General features: G+C 41.4%; 1 pseudogene; it reads right to left on the bottom strand.

Annotated features, from left to right (window-relative positions):
- Positions 1-8,646: 8,646 nt before the first annotated feature.
- On the bottom strand, positions 8,647-8,751 carry LOC119265304 (annotated as a pseudogene).
- Positions 8,752-26,065: the final 17,314 nt, after the last annotated feature.

The raw sequence follows: 26,065 nt of genomic DNA, 5'->3' as shown, positions 1-26,065 counted from the left end.
ACATGGTCCGAATGGCATGATTATGTGGATGACAGTGCTACCATGGGCCCCTGTGGTCATCACTGCCTGCAATCTATCAGTAGGGAAATGAGTTTGTCCCAATTACAGCCAGGGGCTTATTATAGTGCTGATTTCATTCTGAAGATGACCACGATGACCAGGATGTTGTTTTATACGTATTGTTATGTTTTCATATCTAAACATTGAAGCCTAGACACTGTGACAAGGGGTATAATCTGGTCTAATTTAATCCTTTCTGGTCCACAAAGGGCCAGTGTTGGCTGCAGGTCCTTCCAATCAAGCAGAAGTAGACCCAGAGCCAGAATGGGGCTTGTTTTCAAACCAGGAGTTACATGATGCAGACCAACCCACCCCAAATTCTACGCACACAGTGTGTAGGCCTCTGTAAATTACAATTTCAAAAGGCGATATTTCAAAATGCACTAATGTCCAGTAATGTCATTATATCAGGCTATAGGCTATTCCTAACAGCTGCTGTGGTGATACAAGACAATAGCAATCAGCCAGAAAGCTGGATTCACATAAACACAACCAACACCGCAGCACCTTCATCAGAATTTATGCATCACAGGCACAACTTCTGCACAGTTATGATGACAAAACTAAGTTAAAGTCAGAAAACGGAGATGTGCAAAGATGAGGAAAAGCATTTCTGTTGGTCTACTTTGCATGAAATGTGAATATAACGTAAAGTGCAGCTGCAGTTCAAATGATGTAGAAAAATAATCAACAAAAATGGTTGGGTTTTATTTGGTTGCCTAAATCTTATTCACATGTGCAGTTCATATTTTACAGCTCTAGCATGGAACTTATTAATACATGAATATCCTACTATAAAGAAGTATAATGGGATTTTTGTTGTTATAATCACATTTGCAGATTCACAGATCTAATAATATCTAATAATAGATCTAATAATAATGGATGTGTTACATGAAATTGTGATCTCATCATTGCAGTCATATATGATAGTATAGTAAATTAGAGACTCATTAAAAAGCAATGGATTTGAATTCATGTATTAATGTACATTTTTAGACATTTTGGTGATATGCTTTGTTGTTTGTTGTATCTTGCATGTCTATCTGTTTTAAAATTTCTTTAACCCTTTAAGATCTACACTGACGCACTTCCACCATTGCATGCGGTTGAACCATTGTGTTATACAGTATATCCCCAGATTTATTTTTTTCTTTTCTCCCCGATCTACTCTGAGCCAATGCAACATCATTTCATTGTAATGCGCACTGTACGGTGTAAATTTGAATGACAGTAAAGTCTGTCTGTGTCCATGTCTAAGTCTAAGATTCAGCATGGCTAATAAAATGTCATTCAGTATATATTTATACACCCTATATTTGTGAATTTGCCCATAAAACCAGGGAGCACAAGAAAACAAACGTGCATTTTTATTGAAAAAAAGTTAAACTATTATATTAAAAGAATAGTTCAATGCAAAATACTTTGACCTAAAATAAAAGTTATTTTTCAAGTTATGCCCTTTTTGTCTGGGCAGTGTTCCTCTGACATGCCACCAAACTCTAAACATTGTGTGACTTTCATGATGACTGGACCAATAGTGGATGTGTGAACTGAAAAACAGTTTATACATCCTCTATAGGAGACCAACAGAAATATGACATTTTTCTGCTAATAAAAATCATGTAGAGGATGTGTTATATGAGCATATTCTCACTCAGAAAATCAACACATTACAAAACAAGTCATTTGGCCAGGTTGCCCGAACTGACTGTATGAAACTGCCCAAATGTTATAAAGGAACCTCAGGGGGGAAAATAAAATAGAAGAAAAATGTTTGGCCCTCTAAACTGTCATAAATGTGACAGTTTTCGCGTGTCAATATGGCCCTCATTCGGTGACGTGCTATTAATGGTTTGCCTACCCAAATTAGGTTTATGGCATAAACTGAACTTTAAAATCATGCTCTTGGTGGTTGAGTTGGCACCCAGTGGGCAGACGACCTTTTTGTGGATTGTAATTGCTCTCAATTTGAACAACACATTGGGACACAGTCCCAGACCTAGATTAAGCCAAAGCCTACACTAAAAGGAAATTTCAACCAGCACTGAAAATGCAATTTGGTCCAAGACTGGGTCTAATGCAAGTCCAGGAAACAAGCTCTTTGAAACCCATTTATAATCCTGCTCTTCATTCCACTGGCATTAAAAATGCCTACAATTTGGAGTAATCATTTGACTACATGCCCTCCATACAGATTCCCCACCTCTCTTTTTTTTTCTCCCAAAGCGTTCTCTACAAGGACCAGGCAGGGATTGATTTAGTTTCCTGCTCCAATCACCCACTAGTGCTCCAGCGGATGCGGTACTGATTTTGACCCAAAATAATGGCCCTGATGCTCGAGTTTCCATTCGAGGGCCCTCAAATGGGTTTCATCAGCTAATAGCATTTAGCTGTTTCTGTGCTGGGACAGTGTTTTAGAGCATGTCCTACTCAGAGAGAGACTCTGCTTTATGATTTGTTCCATCATTTACCTCTGCATCTGTCATTAACTATATTCTTTTAAGATTAATGGCCCTGCTGAACTCCTGTGTATAAATATTTCTCCATGCCCTCTCTGAGAGGCATTAAATGCTCGTCTGTGATCGATAAGTGAGGCTAATTGAATTATAAAGTTCCCAGACAGGAAATGATGGTGGGTTCATTTGTCTAAATGGTTTGGTAATGATGCCTCTTGGGTGTGAGGCGGGGGAGCTCATTTGTTTTCGGCCTGATGTCGGGCGGTTAGAGTGCTCTTCACCTCTTATACAGATGCGCCGAAGCCGCGGCATTCTAGCCAAACTCGATATCTGAGTGGGCAGACGACCGCAGGTCAACATTGATTGCTTGCTCCAATTTTGCCGGATGCTTTGAGAGGTGAATTTGCAGCTTTTCGTCAATCATTTTTCCATTCGAAATCACAGGAAAGTACCTAAGTCAAGCGCATTTCTTTGCACCAGATCTTTTTATCAGATCTGTAAACCAAGTCAGTTCCAAGTGCTGAGTCTATGTAAAACCTTTCGTAAAACCTTCCCCTACAATTATTGAATGTTGCACTGCACAAAAGGCTGCAACTGGGATCTTGTCCAAAACCTGTGGCTGCCTGTGCAACAGCAGTTATCTGTCAAATTATACATTAAAGATTTTCAAAGTCTAAGATGCAAGAAAATGTTGGCATTCCACATGACCCTTCTGTTCTTCTTTTACCAGAATGTGGGGTCATTCATCTAAAAATAAAGCCCTTAACATAATATCGTCATATTTTTCCTGAGGATAGTGAGTTTATAGCTGTTTATGGCAGGGGAAAAAGGGCAACATAGAATTCTCCAAAGTGAGCCTGAGGTTAGTTGGCTATTTTTCTGCACATTACACGGTAGAACTAGTCATTTCAAGGCATGTCACTCTCCTGGCCCGATTAAACAAATGAGCTGTGCAGGCTTCAGCTTAGGGCAGAGTTTTTAGTATGACAACAATTTACATAGCTACATGGCCAATCGTGTGACCTGTGTTCATGTCATCTTGCGAGATGTAGAAGTGGTGCGCTATCAAAACAAGTTTGTTTAGTATTAAGCTAGATTTCTTAAATAGCATTTCATCAGATTAGCCAGAGCAATGTATTAAATAATAAGACTGTATAGGTAATTTGAAAGGCCCATAAGTGAAAACAACAGCAAGAAAAACAAGATTGGAGCAATGAATTAATAGATAAAACTCCTAAATTAATCACATATTTCAAAAGCCACGGCATGGTGTCGTGGTGGGTAGCGCTGTCGCCTCACAGCAAGGAGGGCCTGGGTTCGATTCCCTGGCCGGGCGACCGGGGTCCTCTCTGTGTGGAGTTTGCATGTTCTCCCCGTGCCTGTGTCGGTTTCCTCCCACAGTCCAAAGACATGAAGTCAGGCCAATTGGACATGCTAAATTGCCCCTGGGTGTGAGTGTGTGAGTGACTGTCTGTGTCTGTCTGTCTGCCCTGCGATGGACTGGTGACCTGTCCAGGGTGTATCCTGCCTTCCGCCCGAAGACTGCTGGGATAGGCTCCAGCATCCCCCCGCAACCCTGACGGAGAAGCGGCTTAGAAAATGGATGGATTTCAAAAGCCATCTGTGAAGGGAAGAAAGCAACCTAACTTCAGCTAGAAACCAGACTATACACCAACCAGCCACTTCATTAAGCATACCTCCTTGTTTTTACACATTGCCCATTTTATCAGCTCCACTTAGTGTATAGGAGCACTTTGTAGTTCTACAGTTACAGACTGTAGTCCATCTGTTTCTCTGCATACTTTGTTAGGCCCCTTTTACCCTGTTCTTCAATGATCAGGACCCCCATGGACCCTCACAGAGCAGGTTCTATTTGGGTGGTGGATCATTCTGAGCGCTTCAGTAACAGTGATGGTGTGTGCTGCTGGAGTTTTTAAACACTGTGTCCACTCACTGTCCACTCTATTAGACACTCCTACCTTGTTGGTCCACCCTGTAGATATAAAGTCAGAGACAGCGGTTCATCTATTGCTGCACAGTTGGTCATCCTCTAGTCCTTCAGCAGTGGTTACAGGACGCTGCCCACAGGACGCTGTTGGCTGGATATTTTTGGTTGGTGTACTATTCTTAGTCCAGCAGTGACACTGAGGTGTTTAAAAACTCCAGTAGCACTGCTGTGTCTGATCCACTGCATCCACTCTGCATTGCTCAGAGATCGAAAAGATTGAACTTCAGTAATATTTCTCACATAATAAAAAACTATTGAATATGTTTACATGAGGGCAGCACGGTGGCGTGGTGGGTAGCGCTGTCGCCTCACAGCGAGGAGGGCCTGGGTTCGATTCCCCGGCCAGGCAACCAGGGTCCTCTCTGTGTGGAGTTTGCATGTTCTCCCCGTGTCTGCGTGGGTTTCCTCTGGGTTCTCCGGTTTCCTCCCACAGTCCAAAGACATGAAGTCAGGCCAATTGGACATGCTAAATTGCCCCTGGGTGTGAGTGTGTGAGTGACTGTCTGTGTCTGTCTGTCTGCCCTGCGATGGACTGGCGACCTGTCCAGGGTGTATCCTGCCTTCCGCCCGAAGACTGCTGGGATAGGCTCCAGCACCCCCCCGCAACCCTGACGGAGAAGCGGCTTAGAAAATGGATGGATGGATGGATGGATGTTTACATGAAGGATAAAATGGAGCCTAGAGTCTAAGATTACACCCAGGTTTTGTACTTCAGGTTTGGTATAAAATGCTAAAGAACAGAACTTCTCATAACATTTTTCTCTGGGTTTTATCTGTATTTAATTTTTTTTTGTGATTTAGTTTAAGAAAATATTTACAGAGAAAAAAATACGGAGAAAATCTGACAAATAAATAACTGGTACTCCTGTCAAAAGAGTCTTTAGGCATTGCTATAAAAATTGGTATGGTGTTTCCTAATCACATCATCTAGAGGTACCACGTACAAAGAAAAAAAGTAAAGGCCCTAAAACTGAACCTTGTCGGACACCACAAGAAAACTTATTTATTGTGTGATTTCTTAGTGAAACCAAGAACGGGTCAATTCATTAAATATGATTCAAACCATTCTAAAACTGTGCCTGAATCACCTCCTCAGTATTCAAGACAGTGGATTAGAATCTGATCAACAGTATCAAAAGCTGCACAAAGAACCAAATTTGAATAACACTGTGACTGCTAGCTTTTACATTATTTGTTATCCTATGAGTTTTATTAATGTTCATGCATGTCATAATGAGATGCATGTCGGAAAGCTGGAGAGCTTTTCCGGAAAGATCCCCGGTTCCCACTGGCCTTCTCAGCAGCTTCCCTTCTGCCAGAGGAAGGTCCTGCTGCTAGTTCAGCATTTGGGAAGTTGATGCCCTTTGGGCTGCTTTAAAGTCAGTTTTGTATTTTTTGTTTTATGGCTGCGGTCAGGACTTAGGTTGGCAAAGCTGTTGCTGGATCAGTGCAGCAAACTCTACCAACAACAAGCAAACACAAGCAACAGCCTCCCAGAGCTAGTTTGGCAGAGGCAGATACTGGAACGGAATAAGTCCTCTATTCACACTGGCTTCTGTGCTCTCCAGCTTGGCTCTGTCCTCCAGGCCTCCTACGCTGTCTCATTCTTGCAGCCTACTAAAGCTGCATACAGTACCATGCACAATGAAAAATGGTCTCTTGTGCTCTGCAAGAGAGTAGACCACAAATATGGGCATATCTGTGCTACATAGTTCACCGTGCCTGCAGAACTTAGTCAAAAATGCATTTATTGATTTTTATGAAATTATGAGTTCTTTTCAGCTTGTGTACTTGGAATGTGATGTCGACTTTGTTTGTCTACAAGAGGTCATTAGTATATGAGTTGAGGTGGAACAATAGATGTCTCATTCAAATAATCAACTCTGGGTCTAAGCATTTTTCCTCAAGGTGAAAAAATTTGATTTTTTAAAAATGTGCTGCTATGAGTTGTCCTGTGGACATTTTGCCAAATGTAACTGGATCTTCTGAATTAGGAGGTTGTTAAAAGAAGTTAAAATAAGGATATTGCTACACCATGTTATAGGCAAGCACAGTTTAATACTGTACTAATACCCTGTTGTATAATATCACCAACTATTCAATCTGTAGCCTACTACTGTCAAAGTAACTTAACTACACCATCTGTCAAAGGATGCAGGTATTTTGGTGAGATTTAGGCCCAATCCAGTTTCTTTTTTTTTCTTTTTTTTTTTTACCCCTACACCTTGTTTTCAGGTGTCACCCTCACCCCTTGACCCCTACGAAACGGGACAACCCTTAAAAAAATAAAATAAAATCACTTCATTAACAGGCTACTAACGATGATCTGTAGGCAACCCAGCCTGTCTTCAGTGATAGCAGAGAAGGGAAAGTTCAGAAACCTCACTGCTGGCCTTTAGTTACATTTAGGGCATCATATGCTTTTAAATCGGGGCTATAAGACATTATTTATTATTGCCCACCCCTAATTCTTCAGTGATATGAAGCTGAAGTCAGCTGTTCACCAGCTTCTTGTTCGAATTTTCCTGTTCCACCTTGGTGCAGCAGTTCCATTCTAGTGCTTCATGCGTCAGAACTGCTGGACTATTTAAGGTGGAACAGGAAAGTTAGCTAGGAAGCTACTGAGACATTAGCATAAAATTTGTGATTTTTTAAAGCTTTTTATGAAGAAAATGGCCATAATACATTGAAATGGCATTAAACTAAGAAAATACAATGGTTATCGTATTTTTAATGGATAAAATACTTGGTTTCTTTGGTCACTTGCGTAGCCATCTTTCTGGTTTTTCTCTTTTTTTTCCATAACACTCTGTTTGGAGTGAGTCTCTGAAAAACCGGTGTTTGGAGGGCCATGTAGCCCTGACACTTCACCCTACCCCTCTATCTCAACAAGAATTATATTGAATGCACAAAACAGATGGCTAAGGGCTAAGTGGTAGGGGCAAGGGATGAAATGAGATTGGGCCTTACTGTAATCTTTCATGATTGGCATGTACTAACTATTGTTTATTGTATCATTATGTTTACTCCATGTATATTATACCGTATGTTTATGTATATTGTGCTACAAGAGTCGAATCACATCACAATTACCATTGACATCTTGTGGCAGTAAAAGAAGCAGTCAATGTTCAATATTCATATTTCAACTACAACCTTAAAAGTGATTCATTAAAAGTTATTTAGTAACTGCTATAGTATATATATATATATATATATATATATATATATATATATATAAATGCTATAGTATACAACCACCAAGCAAACCTTTCAGAACTGGCTATATTCCTAGAGGTACAACCTTGCTACTTGCTAGTATGTAAAAACCTTTACTTAATGTAAACTTATAGACTTCATAATCCTGAAGATCCACTGATATTCGCAGTAGAGGTTTATGCAGGACGTAATATAGTGACTTTCGATATAGTAATATAGTGACTTATCACTATATCACAGGGCAGGAAAGCAGCAATTATCAAGAACACTGTTCTTTTTTTCTCATGGAGAAGTCTGGCGTTCTCTATATGGTCATCTCACTAACTGCACAATTATGACACTAGTTCAGAGGTCTGTGCACGCTTGGTCTACTGTGTTCATGTGGTTTCAGAGCACATAGTGGAAACCACTGAAATGTATGACTTTGCCGTTTATTTGGGTAAACTTGGGCATTTACAAGTTTATGAGGTCATACGCGCAGTCCAAATGCACCATTTATTGGGTTTGCCAAGACAATATATACCTTTATGTACAGTGTCCTGGAAAGCCTTGAGGTTTAGCTGTTGTCATTAGCTAGAAAACAGTCTGTTAGCCAAGTTAGTTAGAAGCCTTAACTATTCGTTAATTAATTAGGAGACCCTTATTAGTCCCACAACAGGGAAATTTCACCTCCGCATTTAACCCATCTGTGAAGTGAAACACATACACACTACTGAGCACACACACACTAGGGGGCAGTGAGCACACTTGCCTGGAGCAGTGGGCAGCCCTATCTGCAGAGCAGTTGGCGGTTAGGTGTCTTGCTCAAGGACACCTCAGTCATGTACTGTCAGCTCTGGGAATCGAACCAGCGACTTTCTGGTCACAGGGCTGGTTCCCTAACCTCCAGTCCACGAAACTAGCAGGTTTCACTCTGCCTTCAAAATTAGGACTCAATGTTCCATCCATGGATATATTTAGTAAAAGGCGAAAGATTTGTGCGTGAATGAAGAGAAAACTGAGCTATGATTAACAGATTAGTTAATAGTAGAAGCAGGAAATGAAGTAGACCTGTCTGAAAATGCCTTGCAAATACTCACAGCTGAGCAGTGCAGACATTCAGAGTAAATGAATACATTATAAGCTATTAGAGACAGCATCAGCTAACTATAAAAAACCCGAGTCCATTAGACAAGGACATTGTGCCTGCTATAAAAATATCATGCAGAGCACGGCCTAAGCTTTAGACTGCATGCTTTAAATGCTTTTTTTTCTCCCCCACACATTAAAGCTGCCCTAATGATTGACAATGAGATTACTGAGAGAAATCGTCCGTCACTGCTGAATAATGAAGGTTCACATGGTTGGACAATCATGACACTTTTTAGCAACACCTGAAGCCATTTCAGCTGGGCTGCAGAAGTTTCGGCAGACATTTCACTTTGATGATACAGTGGATAGGAAGTGTCTAGCTTAGATTACAAACTAAATTTACAGGTTACCACATACCAACAGCCCGTGATGACTAACTTTCAAACTTCACTTTTTTTTTGTTCATTTTTTCTGCTGTTTATTGGAGTCCAGGGTCTGCACGGCCTGAGAAGGAAATGCAACAAAAAAACCTAAATATGTCAGGCCAGTCAGACTATTTAAAAAAAGCCTCTGCGCTCTGCAGTAATGTTTGCGTTTGTGTTTGTGCTCTCAGGGGAAGTGTGTGTGATCTAAGAAATGTCACGGTGTGGCAAATGGAAAAACCAGCAACGTCCTTCTAGCAAACGTCATTCCTGTGAGCACATGCTCAGGCCCAAGTTAATGCTTTAAAAGCAATGGTTCAGGCATTTTGCCTGTACGTTTACGCTACCCTATTACATAGGTACAGATTACACTGTAATCTGAAAATAGGGACAAAAGCAAAGACAACGTTCAAGCTTCTATGTATCACTGTTGCTACTGTTTTGCTACGCCACATACCTTTACCTATTTTTAGATAGCAGTATGCCAGATGTGTCAGAAACCACATAAGCAAGTCTATTAGAGATTGGATTTGATGTGGTTTGAGGCAACTGTGTGATGCTGAAGGCATGCAGGCTGAGCTATGCTGTTTCTAAGCTATAAGCTTCCTTTACCTGTTAGCTAGATTAGCCTCATGGCTCCAGTACAAACTTTAGACACCGAACAGACCTTGGCTGATGCAGGACATTTGGGGTAAAGAGGAAATTAGATTTTTGTTTTTTTTTTTCTGAATCGCTGTAAGCTTTCGTGAGGACAGACAGGGTGACGAGTCCAACAGAAAGCGGAAACAGTGAAGGGTCAGGGGGCCAAAGAGGAGAGAGATGGATGGAGCTCACATGCCTCATGACAGTTCGAAATTTTGAACCCAATTTCACAGTGCCAGGATGTTCAAGCCGCATGAAAAAACTGTTTATTGTTTGTTATTATTAATATTATTGTTTATTGTCCAATTTATTTCAGTCACATGATTCCGTCTGGCTAATTGGGAGGTTGAAGGGCGTTCAGTGCTTCCTCATGTAAAGACTGCATCTTTTCAGAATTGCTGCTAATGCAATATCATTGTACAGCTCAACATGCTTGGAGGAGAACACTAGAGCCCATTCCACACCAGACATGGTCACCAACTTATAGAAATGCAGCATTCTTGCAATAATTTATAACACAGGCTAATAACAAATTAACAAATCTAGTTGTAACTCTTTGTCAAGGTCTTTCTGTGTTGGTAAATGCTAACCTGTATGCAAACCCACGTGCCTTCCTCCCTCTTCGTCCTCCTCCTCAGCAACAGATAAGATATTACTGTAAAAAAAAAAAATACAATGAAAAGTGTTGAATTTACTCAAATTCAGATGTGTGCATTGGTTCCACGTAAATAAAATATTGTTCTCCCCAAGAACAAAATGAACAACAGTGATTGTTTGATATATTTCATGCGTCCGCCTCCTCGCTCCCCATTACAGAAAGACCAGCCAACTAATGAAAACACAGGGCTTAAATACAAGAGGGCTAATGAGGGTTCACAAGACACAGGTGGAAACACAGGTGTGAATAATCAGGGGAGGAGTCATGAAACGAGGGGGCTAAACCAAAACAAACGCACATGGACAGGACTGGGAGGGGCCGATCGTGACAGTATCTGTAACGGGGAGCGAGGAGGTGGACGCACGTGCTGAGATAAGCGAGATTTATTAAGGGCAAATCCAGGGTCATAGTCGATACAGTCCAGGGTCAGAGATCTAACACGGATTGATCGGGGGACAGACATGACAGACACCAGAATCCAACAAGCAGAATAGTACAAGGCTAGTACAAACAACACAACCAACAACAACAAAGGTCAGCACAAAGACCAGCACACACAAGGGGCAAACACAGGGCTTAAATACGACACCGGGAAGATGAGGGACAGGTGAAAACAATCGGGGCAGAGTCACAAAACAAGGGGCAGGACTATGGATACCAAAACAAAGAAGCACGTGGACCGGACTGGGAGGGGCCAATCGTGACAATTTCTTTTATGTAGAACTGATGTGCTCATTTTAATTTGAATAAATTCAAAGTGGAATTTTTTCAGTGTAGACCAATCTCAGTTAAGTCATCAAAAAATAATTTGTTTGCCTCCACGCAGAAAAAATAAAGCAACATTTTAACTATAAAAGTAAGTAAAACTAGTTCAATTTTTGAGTCTATGTAACTACTAATATTAATTTTACAGAAATTTGTGTTTTATATTTGGTAAATTTAAAGCTCAGTGAACTGAACATTTTAAGCCTACAAAATTGGCTTTTATATTTTTTACAGTCCATATGGGCCGATTGTGCTTAATGACTTCCCTACTACACAGTGCCCCCAGGATGGGGGAGTCGGGGGGCTGTGAGGGCTTCCTCTTCTAAGAATCCCACATGTTCAGCAATTTCAGCTTGTAAAGAGGCTACTGCATTCACTGTACTGAGTAAGCTCAACTGTATTCTGTAGACCTAAATTAGGAGAATGTTGGACTAGAAAATTGTAACTCCATGCAGAAGGTTGTCCTAAAATTTGGGGTCAACTGACTGTCTATTATTATTAGTAGTCGTAGTTTTAATTGTAGTAGTACTAAGAATATGAACTTAACTCTTGTGCTCTGTCGATGTTGACTTTACCCCTGTGTTGTTTGGGGTCCCAGAGACCCAAGTGTTATTTGGGCAGATTCAAATTACACTGAGTTCAAAATAAACCATTTTTCAACTAAATGTTATATCACTCAATAACAAGGATATTTTAACTGACAATATACTTTTCAAACCCCTTTTTAACAACAAAATGGGCTTTCAAATTTCAGGAAGATGAATAAATACAAATAACCATAATGATTTATTATAAGGGCAAACAGGAGGATATTTAATGTTTTCTGACGTTTAAACATATATTTAGATTTCTATTCATTAGTAAAACTTGTAAAAAAAAAGATTAGGAAAATACCACACAGTCCATCTGTCAATCCAGGACGACCCTCCTCCCCTGGATCTCCTCCAGAGCGCTACTTTGAGTTTTTCCTGTGTAAATATGTGTTTTTCTTGATTTTGCTTCACAGGCACCCCATGTTTGCAGAGAGAGTGAGAGAGAGTGAGAGAGAGAGAGGTGGGAGGTTTTGTAAAACTGTACGTGTGTGTGTGTGTGTGTGTGTGTGTGTGTGTGTGTGTGTGTGTGTGTGTGTGTGTGTGTGTGTGTGTGCATGCATGTGTGTGAGACCACCGGCTGTACCTTTAATCATGTATTCTGGCTGGGGTTGAACATAAGTTGTGTATAAATCTCTCTGGGGGTGTTTGGAACAAAATATTGTTCATTTGCAATTTCCATAAAATTAGGACAAGTCATGCAGAGGCTAATTAAAAAATGCTACAGACTTTAGCCTTTGCCTTTTTAAGAGCTGTTGAAGAGGCTCTGGGGTCTTCAGACAGAACAGAAGGGTTAGTACATTTATCTTTCTTTTTCAGCAGAACGGTTCACCTGCCCTACCTTTTTGGTCCTCTCTTGACCAAAATCACAGCTAGCCATCACACAATTTTCCATCAGGTTTCTTTATTTAGCGCATATCACAGTCCAGCTTCTGCTTCCCTCTGATACAAACCCGTATTAATGCTCTTCATGAAGCTGATCTCACCTCAGTGCTTCAGCAGGCCTCTGTGCGGTGGGCAGCAGACAGGAACAGTGAGAACAGTGAAACCCACTGCAGAAACGCCTGACCCTCCCCAGCACCCCATGTGGCCGCTTCCCCTCCCTGTCCTCTTTCAGCGTCCCATTTTAATGGCCTTCTTTGTTGTACATTTTCTCGCAAGTGTAGCTGTCGACTGCTGGGGCTGAGTGAAAGCTCTTTTTATTGCCACAGAGCCACACGTGTCATTCTTTTCATTCTTTGTGTTCTTTTTTTTAAACCTCCATTTCTTGCCTTTTGCAGAGTGAAACCTTCCATCCTTACATTGTGCTGTGCATTACGCCTTCACAAAGGCCTTCAGGTAAGATAATCCGCTTGCATAATAAAGGGAGAGGGTCAAAAGAAAATAAGTGAAAAAAGGGTTGTTTCCAAAACCTTAAAAAAAAAAGAAATAAAAAATAATAATAAAAAAAGAGAAAATGAGACTCCTAACAACCGTGCAAGACCTGTCCCCATCAGATAAACAGCACTGAAAGCTTTCATCTTTGAGCGAGAGGAGAAAATCAAGCTCTGCTGTTGAAAAAATCCACAAGTGATTCTGTCCATCCTTCCACTGTGAAAAGACATTTCAACACTGTGGGTCTGGAGGGATGTGTAGCTGCCAAGAAGCCCTTACTGAGGAAAGAAAATAGACAAAAAAGAAGAACATTTGCAAAACACAAGACCAAAAAAATACAAGTGAGTATGATACCTTCACTATTTTGTTATTTATTGTGTCCACACTTGGCCTGTTACAGATTTCTCTGTTTTTCAGGAGATCAGATTTCAGTTTTTCCCAAAAATCTGCAACAATATTAGATGCTACACTTTCTGCTTCTCACATTTATATTAATCAATTAATTAAATTGATCAATGATCATTTTAGACTTATTTTGAAGGATAACCATAACTTTTGCACAGTACTACAGTATTATGTATTAGTCTTGCATATTAGTATATACAGTCATATGCAAATGCTTGGGCGCTCCAGTCACATTTCATGATTTGTTGATTTTCTAACTGAAAATAAGTTAAAGCACACTTCACATTTTAGTGCACAATTATTGTTTATTTCTTTAAATTGCTTTATATAATATGTTAAAACACCAGCAAATGTACCAAAATTTGGAGACAAATGCAGGATTTAAATGCGTTCCCTGTAGAGCCCCATGTGTCAAGCACAAGGTCCGTGGGCCAAGTCAGGCCGGTGGCGCAATTCTATTTGGCCAGCAAAATGATTTAAATAATTTCAAAATATTAGCCCATTTCACCATGAGCTGTACTACAGTTCCCAGCATGCACTGCAACGTAATCTAATGTGTTCCCCCCTCCCCAACAATGATCTATAGGACAAAAAAAAGATGCCAGGTATCTAGTTCGATTGAATGGGCAGCTTTAAAACACCTACTGGGGACATTTAAAGAGGTTTAACAGTGATCTGCAGCTAATGTAGTCTATTGTTTTATATTAAACAGTTAGTTTTTAGTGGTAAAGTTTGACAGCCCTGCTGTAGAGGACATATTTGCTTATTTATACTTAGAAAATCAACAAAACATTGATCGGAGGAGTTCAAACTTTTGCATTCGACTGTAAATATACTGTAGAGTTCTTGTAATAATAATATGCTTGTAGGGTATTACACTGAATGAATGTACATTGCTACTGTAAATACATCACTGTGTGTGTGTTTATTTTAGAAGTTGAGTCACAGATGTGTGTGAAGTGTTAGAAGGAGAATTGCATGTAACAGTGGAGACAGTGTGTGGCACCTCCACTGCAAAGTGCAGCAGCATATGGTGTCGTTTAGCACATGCGTTTTTCATGCTCCTGTACACACTCACACACAGCACTCCATCCTCCCTGTCGCACCCTCTCACATTAACACCCATTATACTCAAACCTTAGCAGATCAATACACACAGCTGTTCTTCCTCTCTCTCTCTCTCTCTCTCTCTCTCTCCCCCCTCGCTCTCGCTCCCTCCCTCAGAAGCCCCTCTTTCTCTCCCACTCTTCCCACCTTCCCACCTCGCTCGCTCTTCCTCCCTGATTATGCGGCAGCAGACAAAGATGCGAGCAACAGAAAGAGGATGAGTGAAAAGGTAAGAGTGGGCTGCAATGCGTCTTCTGAGAGGAGGAGCTGGTGGGGGAAGTGGGGGGAAGGGGGTGAAGGAGAAAAGAGATGAAAAATGCTTGGACTTAGAGGTGAGCACCTGAAGTCCATAAATCAGAGATGGACAGTCACATTTTTGCAGTCCGGTATGTGGGGAGTGTGCTTACACACTATAGATACAAATCTGTTATTCCTGAATGTGATACTGTCACAAAAATCACGTTGCAAATCACATTTTGAGCAGCCTTGACTGTGTTCACTTTGCAAGAGTTTAAGTCATTTTCTGCCCGTAAATGTGTTGTTTTGTGATCTGACAAAACACTGAATTCAAAATAAGCCGTTTTTGCAGCTTAGTTCCTTAGAGTGAAAGGCACATTTTGAATCTTTAACAATTTTTACATACTGCATCAAACTCTTTTTAACTCTAAAAGATGTGAAATATTTGGTTTTCCTTGATATGGAAAATTTTAGACCACATTCACATTACAAATCTTATTGCTCGTTTCCAATTTTTTCCTTAGATCTGATCTTTCTGTCTTAATGCTTCACATTTGAGTGCAAGGGTCCCATATCTTTCATCGGTGAGATTGAATAAAATGAAATGTTTAATTCAAATGTCAAATGAAAACATTTATTCAACTGTCATGAATGAGTTAGAATTTGTATATGTGAATAACCACAAATGTTTTAAACATACAGTGGTAAGTTTGGATTTTTTATATGCAAATTAGCATCTCTGTAATGTCATATGTTCTCATATTGAAGAACCATGAGATGTCGGAACTCTATGCTCCTCTAGAGGGCAGTGTAGAAATTCTGTTTAGTTCACAGATGAAACTTTAGAAATACTACTCTGGCCAGCTAGTAGTTTGGAGACTGTGGCTCTATCTAAAAGACAGGAGGCTGAGCTGGAGGTGGCGGAGATGAAGATGCTGAGATTTTCGTTGGGAGTGACAAGGCTGGACAAGATTAGAAATGAGCAGATCAGAGGGACAGTGAAGGTGGAGCAATTTGGAGATAAAGCCAGAGAGGCCAGGTTGAGATGGTTTGGACATGTGTTGAGGAGGAATAGTGGATATATTGGGCAAAGAATGTTGGAGATGGAGCTGCTGGGTAGAAGGAGAAGAGGTAGACCTCAGAGAAGGTTTATGGATGTAGTGAAGGTGGACATCGAGATGGTTGGTGTAAAAGTAGAGGAGGCAGTGGATAGGGCAAGATGGAGGCAGATGATCCGCTGTGGCAACCCCTAAAGGGAGCAGCCGAAAGAAGAAGACTGTGGCCAGCTAAATGTTACCACACCAGAGGCAGTCTATGAAGAGCCTGGCCACTTCCTATTTCCCCTGTTATATCAAAAACATGACTGCATAACAGCAGAGCGCACCAGCAAGCAAGTCCTCAATGAATGGAGGGCAATTGAAGCTAAACGGCTAAAAACAAAAAAATGAAATAGTTTCTAATCTCTCGGCCAGAAGCTTCCTTTAATTTTTGAAAGTAGAAATATGTGTTTCACTTAAAAACAAAGAAAATGTAACTATGTTTCCTTTTTTCTACAGTAAATGGGTTTTGGGCAGCTGGATGCTAGCCTTACTGCTACAGCACAGTAACAGTGAGATCCTGAGTGGTGTTGTTGTCTCTGGTGTTGTCTGGCCATTATGTTTGGTGTGTTGTCCTTTTGAATTTCTCATTTTTTTCTCATAATGCCTTACATCACATCTTAATCAATAGTCATGCAAATGAGTCATGTATATCATAAACAACAACAACAACAACAACAAATGAAGGAATTAGCCATTCAAGCCTCCGTTGCAAACATCATTAGCACTGATCAGCTCTTCATGATCTCTTCAGCTGTTCATGATTAGGAGAGAAGGTGAAAAAATGGCCAGATGCTTTAATGCAGGGATGCCCAGTTCTGCTCCAACCCTAATCTAGCACACCTGATCCAGGTAATGAAGGCTGTCAGGGGCATCTGAGTGTTAGGGCCAGGTGTGTTGGACCTCAGCTATCCAGGGTGGTAGAGCTCCTGGACCAGGATTGCGCACACTGTTTTAATGCTTCTGCAGACTTTACTAACAGAAACTTCGAGTTAGTCGCTGCTGCACCTACTCTGCCGACACTGGTAATATGTGCAGACTGATCTGATCTGACCATTCTCATTGCACATGGCCACAAATTGGATATGTACAATTCAGTTCTATTCAATTCAAGGCTTGTTTTCATAGTGCTTTTTACAGTTGTTGTTGTCACAGTAAAGGTTTCCAGAAACAGAACAAAAAATTTCCCAAGGCCAAAGGAAGAAATCTGAAGAGGAACCAAGACTCAAAAGGGGAATCCTACCTTCTCTTGTTGACACTGGACAATAACACAATCAAAAAAAAGAGATATACAATAGTGAAGCAGAGGAGAAGACTAATGATGAATCAGCCTACATTCACATTACCAGGCTTATTAATTAGTATACATCTATTTTTTTTGTTTGTTCTGAGAGCTGTGTGAGAGCAAAACTCTGATCTGATCTACTTTCAAATGTGGTCCGTAGTTCTTATAGTGCAATCTCACTTTTTCTGAACTAAAAGCTATGAGGTAACATTAGCTGAGGTGAAAACAGATGATTAGCATGCTCTACTGTGTCTGTTTAACTAAAGACTTTAAACTGACACCTTTCTTGGTTTCTGTCTTCTCCCCTGGTTCACTATTGTATAACCCTTTGTTTTTGTTTTCCTTCATTTGTTGTTGTTGTTTATGACATATGTGGCTCATTTGCATGACTATTGATTAAGATGTGATATAAGGCATTATGAGAAAAAAACAGAGAAATTCAAAAGGACACTTAAGGCTACAGGCTACAGCACACCAAACATAATGGACAGAGAACACTAGAGACAGCAGTGCCACTCAGGATCTCACTGTTGCTGCGCTGCAGTAAACCCAGACCCACACCACATAACTGTAGTAGGTAACATTCGCCTCAGCTAATGTTACCTCATAGCTTTTAGTTCAGAAACAGTGAGATTGCACTATAAGAACTACGGACCACATTTGAATGTAGATCAGATCAGAGTTTTGCTTTCACCCAGCTCTCAAAACAACCAAAAAATAGATGTGTGCCACTTAATAAGCCTGGTAATGTGAATGTAGCCTTTCATACATGGTCTGATTCATTAGTCTTTACCTCTGGTTCACTATTTTATAATTCTTTGTTTTGATTGTGTTATTATCCAGTGTCAACAAGAGGAAGAATGGTTCCCCTTTTGAGTCTTGGTTCCTCTTAAGGTTTCTTCCTCTGGCCTTGGTGAAAAGCTCTTAGTACAATGTATAGCTTTTAGTTAAAAGCTAAAAGCAAAAAATTTGTAACCAATTTGAGGTGCTGTCCAGGTCTGCCTTAGGGTGGTGCTGTAGCAAACTGGTTCACCCAGCTGGTCCCTTATAGTCTAGCAACTGTAACTATGCTCAAGATGCCCCTTAAAAAATCTTACACTATGCTGTAGCATATTTTTTGCTTAGATCTGATCTCTCTACTTGATGGGTCACATTTGGTTGTGCAAGTGACCCATATCTGTCTTCAGGTTTGTTCACCTACAGACAGATATGGGTCACTTGCACAACCAAATGTGACCCATCAAGTAGAGAGATCAGATCTAAGCAAAAAAAAAAAAACATAGCTGAGCAATAAGGCCTGTAATGTGAACACAATCCAAATGGTTCTGAGTTGAAAACATCAGATCTGTGTGTTCACATCATAACATTTTATTATTATTCAGTTAGCCACTAAACACAGTGTCCACACTGCATAATGATGATAGGCTTAGTGAAGAGTGCAAAAAAGCGAATCCTGGTGTTCTTATTAGTGACAGAAATGGGTCACTTACAAATACAAATGTGAAGCTACAAGGCAGAAAGATTGAATATTAAATAAAAAAGGTAATCAGCTTTGAGTGCTAAAGCTTGTTTTATGAGGCTCTCGTCTCCTTTCCTCATGGTTTAACTTCGCAGTGCACCAGCCTGCTTCTGAACCCATGCACACTGACCACAAAAACACAAAAGAGAACTAACTGGGGTTCAAAGATAAGTTACAGGCTTTTATAACATCTAGCTGACTGCTGTATATATGGTACTTAGAGCTTTTAGACTCAGAATAATTGATGCAGTGTATATGCAGTACTGTGCAAAATTTCTAAGTACCTGAGAAAATTAAGATTCAAGAGTTCAGAAACAGGCAGTTACACTGTACAATGAAATTCTTACTTTGCTGTTCCTCCATTCACCAAATATAATCGTAATGTAATCTTAGAAGACAATAGAAAAAAAAATGTGCAAAGTTGAAAGAAAACTGTTCTGTGTAAGTAATAGATGTAAAACAGTAATATTCACACAGCAGCCGTACAGTGTATATAAGGTGCAAGAAAGAAAACTATATTTCAAATGCAGTTTATCTGGGTAGCAGAAAAACACACAACCTCAGGTGTTCTATCACTTTTAAACAACAGTTTTTCTATATTAATAAAAAGTGCAGCAATGAATCCCTGAATATTATATCATATGTGCTGATATATTGGCAATTACATCCACCCAAGAAGCAGTACGGTAACTTTGGGTTTATACGGACATTCACTGAATATTTGACAGTCTCTCATTAAATAAACATCCAAATATAATTAAAGCTACATGTTCTCACTCCAAGACAGAGAATCAACTACAACCAAGTATAAAGATGCTTTCGTGATTAAGGGACTGTCTAGCTCAGGGGTTGGCTCTTTTACTGCCCTGTTGCAGCTCCACAGCATAATCCTATTTGCAGTAAAATAAAACTCCACTGATCATTTTAACACAGTTTTAGCAATAAATGATCTTGAATTTTGGAGTTAATGTAGCCTATATTCGCCAAGCTTTAACCCTACAGACTGGCACGCAGACTGTATGTCACCATAGCAATGCAGACAACAGTCTCTCCTAGCTAGTAACTAACGAAACAGCAAAGATTTTAAGATGAACATCGATAATTTAGAGACAAATGAACTTATTTGAGTTTATAAGCACTCCAGCTGGTTTCCTGTTACATTCAATCTGCAACAAGAAACTGTCAAACACAAAAAGTTGTGAAGCTGGTCTTTTGCCAGCTTCTTCTTCATATTCTCCCGTTCCAACGTAAGTGGTGCAGCAGTTACGTTCTGTCACCTCGGGCACAATTTAAGGTCAAACTTTGAGAGACATTGTACAAGAAACTGTTCCACTTTTGTGTAAAAGGTTCCTTCTGGAGATGTGAGAAAAGTACCTAAAGATGAGCTAAAGCTTAAAGCAGAGCAAAGTAAGTGTGCGTTTTTGTTTATTTTGTATTATTAGCCTGTACTGGTACATTAATAAAAACTTGGAAGACGTCTACCTTATGCACATTTCAGCTTCAGAGCCATTACGTTCAGCAAAATTTTTAGTTGTTGTTTGTTCTCTGTCTTTGTTCTCTGAATGTGTCATTTTGTGTATATGTGTATATTCAGAGTCAGCGTATATATATTGCTTTTTCTTATATATATATATATATATATATATATATATATATATATATATATATGTGTGTGTGTGTGTGTGTGTGTGTGTGTGTGTGTGTGTGCGTGTGTGTGTGTGTATTTTGTATTTAAATTGTATAAGGGGGCTACGCACCTCAGATTTTCACTCACTTTCCACCTCTGTAAATGTGATGTGACAATAAACATGTTTGAATTGATTTTGATTTGATTTGATCATTTTTGGATTTTTATTTTATGAAAAACAGCTTTACCGCACTGTCACCAATAGAGCCATAAAACTGCTGCAACATCAGGTTCAGCTCAGCTTCAATACTTAGCAGATTAACCTCAGTGTGATTTTCTTCCCACCAGTGTGTAAAGCATCATAGCCCATCATGTTTGCTGAACTGTATTCTGTTAGTGTTAGGCCAGTGTGTTTTAGTCCAGTGTGTTCCAGGCCAAGGCATTAGTTTCAGCTTGTGCTTTCAACATGCTGTGTGAGTTATTTTTATTGATCTTTTTTTCATCATCATCATCATCATCGTCGTTGCCTGCTAGTCCAAACAGGGTCGCGGTAGTAGTTGGGGGAGCAGAGAATCCCAGATGACCCTGTCCCCCGCAACTTCCTCCAGCTCATTCCCGGGGACCCCAAGCCGCTCCCAGGCCAACTTGGAGACATAATCCCTCCAGCGGGTCCTAGGGCGGCCCGGGGTCTTGTCCCGGTAGGCCGTGCCTGGAACACCCCCACCGGGAGGCGTCCAGGGGGCATCCGGATCAGATGCCCGAACCACCTCAACTGGCTCCTCTCAATACGGAGGAGTAGCGGCTCTACTCTGAGCTCCTTCTGGATGACCGAGCTTCTCACTCTATCGCAGAGCGTGTAGCCCACCACCCGACGAAGAAAGCTCATTTCCGCCGCTTGTATTCGCGATCTCGTTCTTTCGGTCATTACCCACAGCTCATGACCATAGGTGAGGGTTGGGATGTAGATCGACCAGTAAACAGAGAGCTTCACCTTTTGGCTCAACTCCCTCTTCACCAATAAAGTCTGGTACAGTGACCGCATTACTGCTGCTGCCTGTCCCAGCCTACGGCCGATCTCACGATCCCTCTTCCCGTCACTCGTGAACAAGACCCCAAGATACTTAAACTCCTCCACCTGGGGCAGGTCCTTTCCCCTTACCTGGAGTGGGCATGCCATCCTTTTCCGGGCCAAGACCATGGACTCAGACTTGGAGGTGCTGATCCGCATACCAACCGCTTCACACTCAGCTGCAAACCGCTCCAGCGAGCGTTGGAGGCATCCATGTGATTCCGCCAAAAGAACAACATCATCTGCTAATAGCAGAGACGCCACCCTCCGGCCTCCACACATAATGCCCTCCTGACCCCGGCTACGCCCGGACACTCTGTCCATGAATATCACGAACAAGAGTGGAGACAGAGCACAACCCTGGCGAAGTCCAACGCCAACCCTGAAAGAGTCTGACTTAATGCAGAGTATACGGACACAGCTCTCACTCCGGGAGTACAGAGATTGGATAGCCCGGAGTAGTAGCCCAGGCACCCCATACTCCCAGAGGACCTCCAACAAGATATCTCAAGGAACACGGTCATAAGCCTTCTCCAAGTCCACAAAACACATGTAGACTGGGTTGGCAAACTCCCATGCCCCCTCAACAATCTGTGAGAGGGTGAAAAGCTGATCCATTGTTCCACGGCCGGGACGGAATCTACATTGTTCCTCCTCAATCTAAGGTTCAACTATCGGTCGGAGTCTCCTTTCCAGCACATTTGCATAGACTTTCCCAGGGAGGCTGAGCAGTGTGATACCCCGATAATTGGCACACACCCTCCGGTCCCCCTTTTTAAAAATAGGGACCACCACCCCAGTCTGCCAGTCCAAGGGTACTGTTCCCGAGGTCCATGCAATATTGCAAAGGCGTGTTAGCCATGACAGCCCCACAATATCCAGAGCCTTAAGCATTTCTGGATGAATCTCATCCACCCCCGGTGCCTTACCACTGAGGAGCTTACCAACTACCTCAGTAATCTCCACCAGGGAAATGGAACTTGACACCCCAGAAGCCTCTGGCCCTGACTCCCGTGAGGGAGGCACGTCTCCCGGATTAAGAAGTTCCTCAAAGTGCTCCTTCCACCGACCGACAATATCCTCATTTGAAGTCAGAGTTTCTCCACCCTTGCCGAATACAGCTTGGGCGCAGCCACCCCGACCCCTCCTGAGTCGCCGGACAGTTGTCCAGAACCTCTTTGAGGCCGAACGAAAGTCTTTTTCCAAGGCCTCACCAAACTCCTCCCATATGGTCCCAAGTCAGATGAAACGACAACAAAGTCGATCATTGACCTTTGACCCAAGGAGCTCTGGTACCATGTACACTTATGAACATCCTTGTGTTCGAACTTGGTGTTCATTATGGACAATCCATGCCTGGCACAGAAGTCCAATAACAACTCACCATTCGGGGTTAGATCGGGCAGGCCGTTCTTCCCAATCACGCCTCTCCAGGTCTTTCAGTCATTGCCAATGTGAGCATTGAAGTCTCCCAGTAGGACTATGGAGTCTGTAGGCGGGACCCTTTCCAGAACCCCGCCCACTTGCTCCAGGAAGGCCGAATACTCTGACCTGTTGTTTGGTGCATACCCACAGACAACAGTTAAGGTTTTCCTCTCTGCAATTTTAATTCGCATTGAGGCGACCCTCTCGTCCACCGGGACAAACTCCAACTGCCTGGTCACCAGCCGGGGACTTGTGAGTATCCCCACACCCGCCCGGCGCCTCTCACCCTGTGCAACCCCTGAGTAGGAGAGAGACCAACCCCTATCCAGGAGTTTGGTTCCAGAGCCGACACTGTGGGTGGAGGTGAGCCCAACTATATCTAGTTGGTACCTCTCAACCTCCTGCACAAGTTCCGGCTCCTTCCCCCCCAGTGAGGTTACGTTCCATGTACCAAGAGCTAGTTTCTGCTGCAGGGGCCTAGGCCAACTAGGGCCTCCCCGCCATCTCCCACTGCCAATATGGCACTGCACCGCTCCCCCATGCTGGACCTTGCGTGTGGTGGGCCCACATGGCCTCCCCACGTTGCCTCTTCGGGCTGATCTTTTTTTCAGTAATTAAATATTGTCTCATTGTCTGTTACTGTTTCCAACTTATTTATCCCTCTTTTGTATTTCTCTTTTCCTGAAGGGGCTTCTGCTGCTTGCCAGGCCATCATTGTAAATAAGAATATGTTCTAAATGACTTGCCTGCTTAAATAAAAATAAGTAAAAAATAATAAATAAGTAAATAAATAAGTAAAGCAAAGTACTCTACACATTATGTTTGTTTTTGATAGGTAAAAGGCTTAGGATTACAGTATGTGCAATTGTATATAGTATGTAGCAAGCAGAATCAGACTTATTGAAAAATGATTATTAATAATGAGTATATGCTTATCCTCAGGCAAAAACGCCAAAGAACACACCCTTAAAACAAAAGGAAAAGTTCATAATATGAGTTTGGATGAGATCTAGAATGTCTGACTAGCCATGTATAGTAATTAGCCAGCTCATTTGTGTGTGATGTATGCAGGGCATGGATGGGAAGGTGGAGAGAGGAATCATCTCAGTCTGGCATGTAAACGGTGAAGACAAGTGTGTGCACTCAGAGAGTTTTAGTGTGTCCTGGTAAAGGGTTCCTGTGTCCTTGCATGTTGATGATGAAGCATCCATCGCTGTGTGTGTGTCAGTGAGAGAGAGTGGGCGAGGAAGATTATTTCAGAGTCCACCTGCGCTCTGCTGTGGGACAGCGTTGGGAGATTTTTAAATAGGACTCTGTGCTGCCTGAACACCATCAACTACTCTTTATGTAGGCTGGGGACTCCTTTCAGGGACATCAGATAAACTCACTGATGTGTCTCAGCCACAGGGCTCTGTGTGTGTGTGTGTGTGTGTGTGTGTGTGTGTGTGTGTGTGTGTGTGTGTGTGTGTGTGTGCACGCACATCTTCTTAGCTCCAGCGAGCAAGTGTGTGCTCAAGCAGCTAATTCACATACACAGTGTGTTTTTTATGTGTGTGAGTCATTGTAATTGTTTTCATACACTTTCAGGACAAACATGACTGAAGTGAAAACCACAGGAAAACAGGGCTAAGAACAAAAGTTGACATTATTATAGAGATACTTACAAATCTAATACAGAGGACACATTAATAGTAATATATATATATTTTGTGTGTGTGTATATATATGTGTGGGTACTTGCATAAATATCATTACATTTATGGCATTTGGCAGACGCTCTTATCCAGAGTGATCTAATATTTGATCATTTTACACAGGAAGGCAAAGGTAGTGTCACCCAAGGACTCTTATTAGTATAGTGTGTTTACCCCAGTCTACAGCCTAGAAGGCAGAGGTGTTACCCACTACACTATACCAACCTTGACGTCCAAAGGTTAATATCTGACCTAGGCTGAGGGCCAAAAACAAAACAGTGTACAAATGTACTGATAAAGAATTTTCTAATTTATTTTAGAACATTACACTATAGTTTGGTAATAGACTGCTTACAATGCACAATATTAAAAGGTAAATAAGATTGTAGTAAGTTAAATGTAATATAAACACATGTTTGTTCTATCATTGTGGTGGCGGTGGGGGTGGCGGGAAACTTTCTCAACACCTAAATATAGCATCAAATTTTTCAGGATTTGCAGTTTTATCATTTGCTTTCAGTTTTTTAAAGAAATCTGCAGGGATATTTTTCTACATCTCCAAAGTTCAGTTTTAGAAGTTGGTTGCATTTTCTGCTTTTCATATCTGAAGCAAGAGTGGATCTGTCACGGTTGGCTCCTCCCAGTCCTGTCCATGTGTTCTTGTTTTGGTTTGTAACTCCGCCCCTGATTGTTTTCACCTGTCCCTCGTTGTTCCATGTATTTAAGCCCTGTGTTTGCCCCTTGTTTGCCAGTCTTTGAATCCTTGTATCTTTGTACCTGGTCGTTGTTTGTGTTGGTTCTAGTCTTTGTTATGTCTTACCCAAACTCTGTACGTGTCGGCTCATTGACCCTGGACCGTATTGACCACGACCCTGGATTTGCCCCTAATAAATCTCGCTTATCTCAGCGTGTGCGTCCGCCTCCTCGCTCCCCCTTACAGGATCTCGTTTCTCTCCCCTCTCTCTGACAGTTTTGGTCTACCAGGTCTTGCAGTAGGTAGAAGATGTTAGAAGTTCCATTTTTTTCTGTTTTGTTATTATTAACACTTATTTTCTTATGTGAATGGATTGTCTTATATCTAATCTCCTCAGAAATATCTCCTGAAAATGAACATCTTCGACTTGTGTTGTGAATGGCTGTTTTGACTGGAATCCATATAAATGAAGGGTGGTCTCTAAAGTTTGCACAGTACTGTATATATAATACATATGGAACATTACCCCATGTCCTGACATTGTATAAAAACAAATGTGTGTGTGTGTCTGCCAGAGGGAGTGGAGAAAAGAGAGCAGAGGGCCATTAAAAGCCAGAGAGTGCCGCCCCGCTCCCTGC

The sequence above is a fragment of the Pygocentrus nattereri genome, chromosome 15 (assembly GCF_015220715.1).
Source record: "Pygocentrus nattereri isolate fPygNat1 chromosome 15, fPygNat1.pri, whole genome shotgun sequence".
NCBI lineage: Eukaryota > Metazoa > Chordata > Actinopteri > Characiformes > Serrasalmidae > Pygocentrus > Pygocentrus nattereri.
Note: the sequence above shows the minus strand (reverse complement) of the source record. Positions and strands in the feature narration are given on the sequence as shown.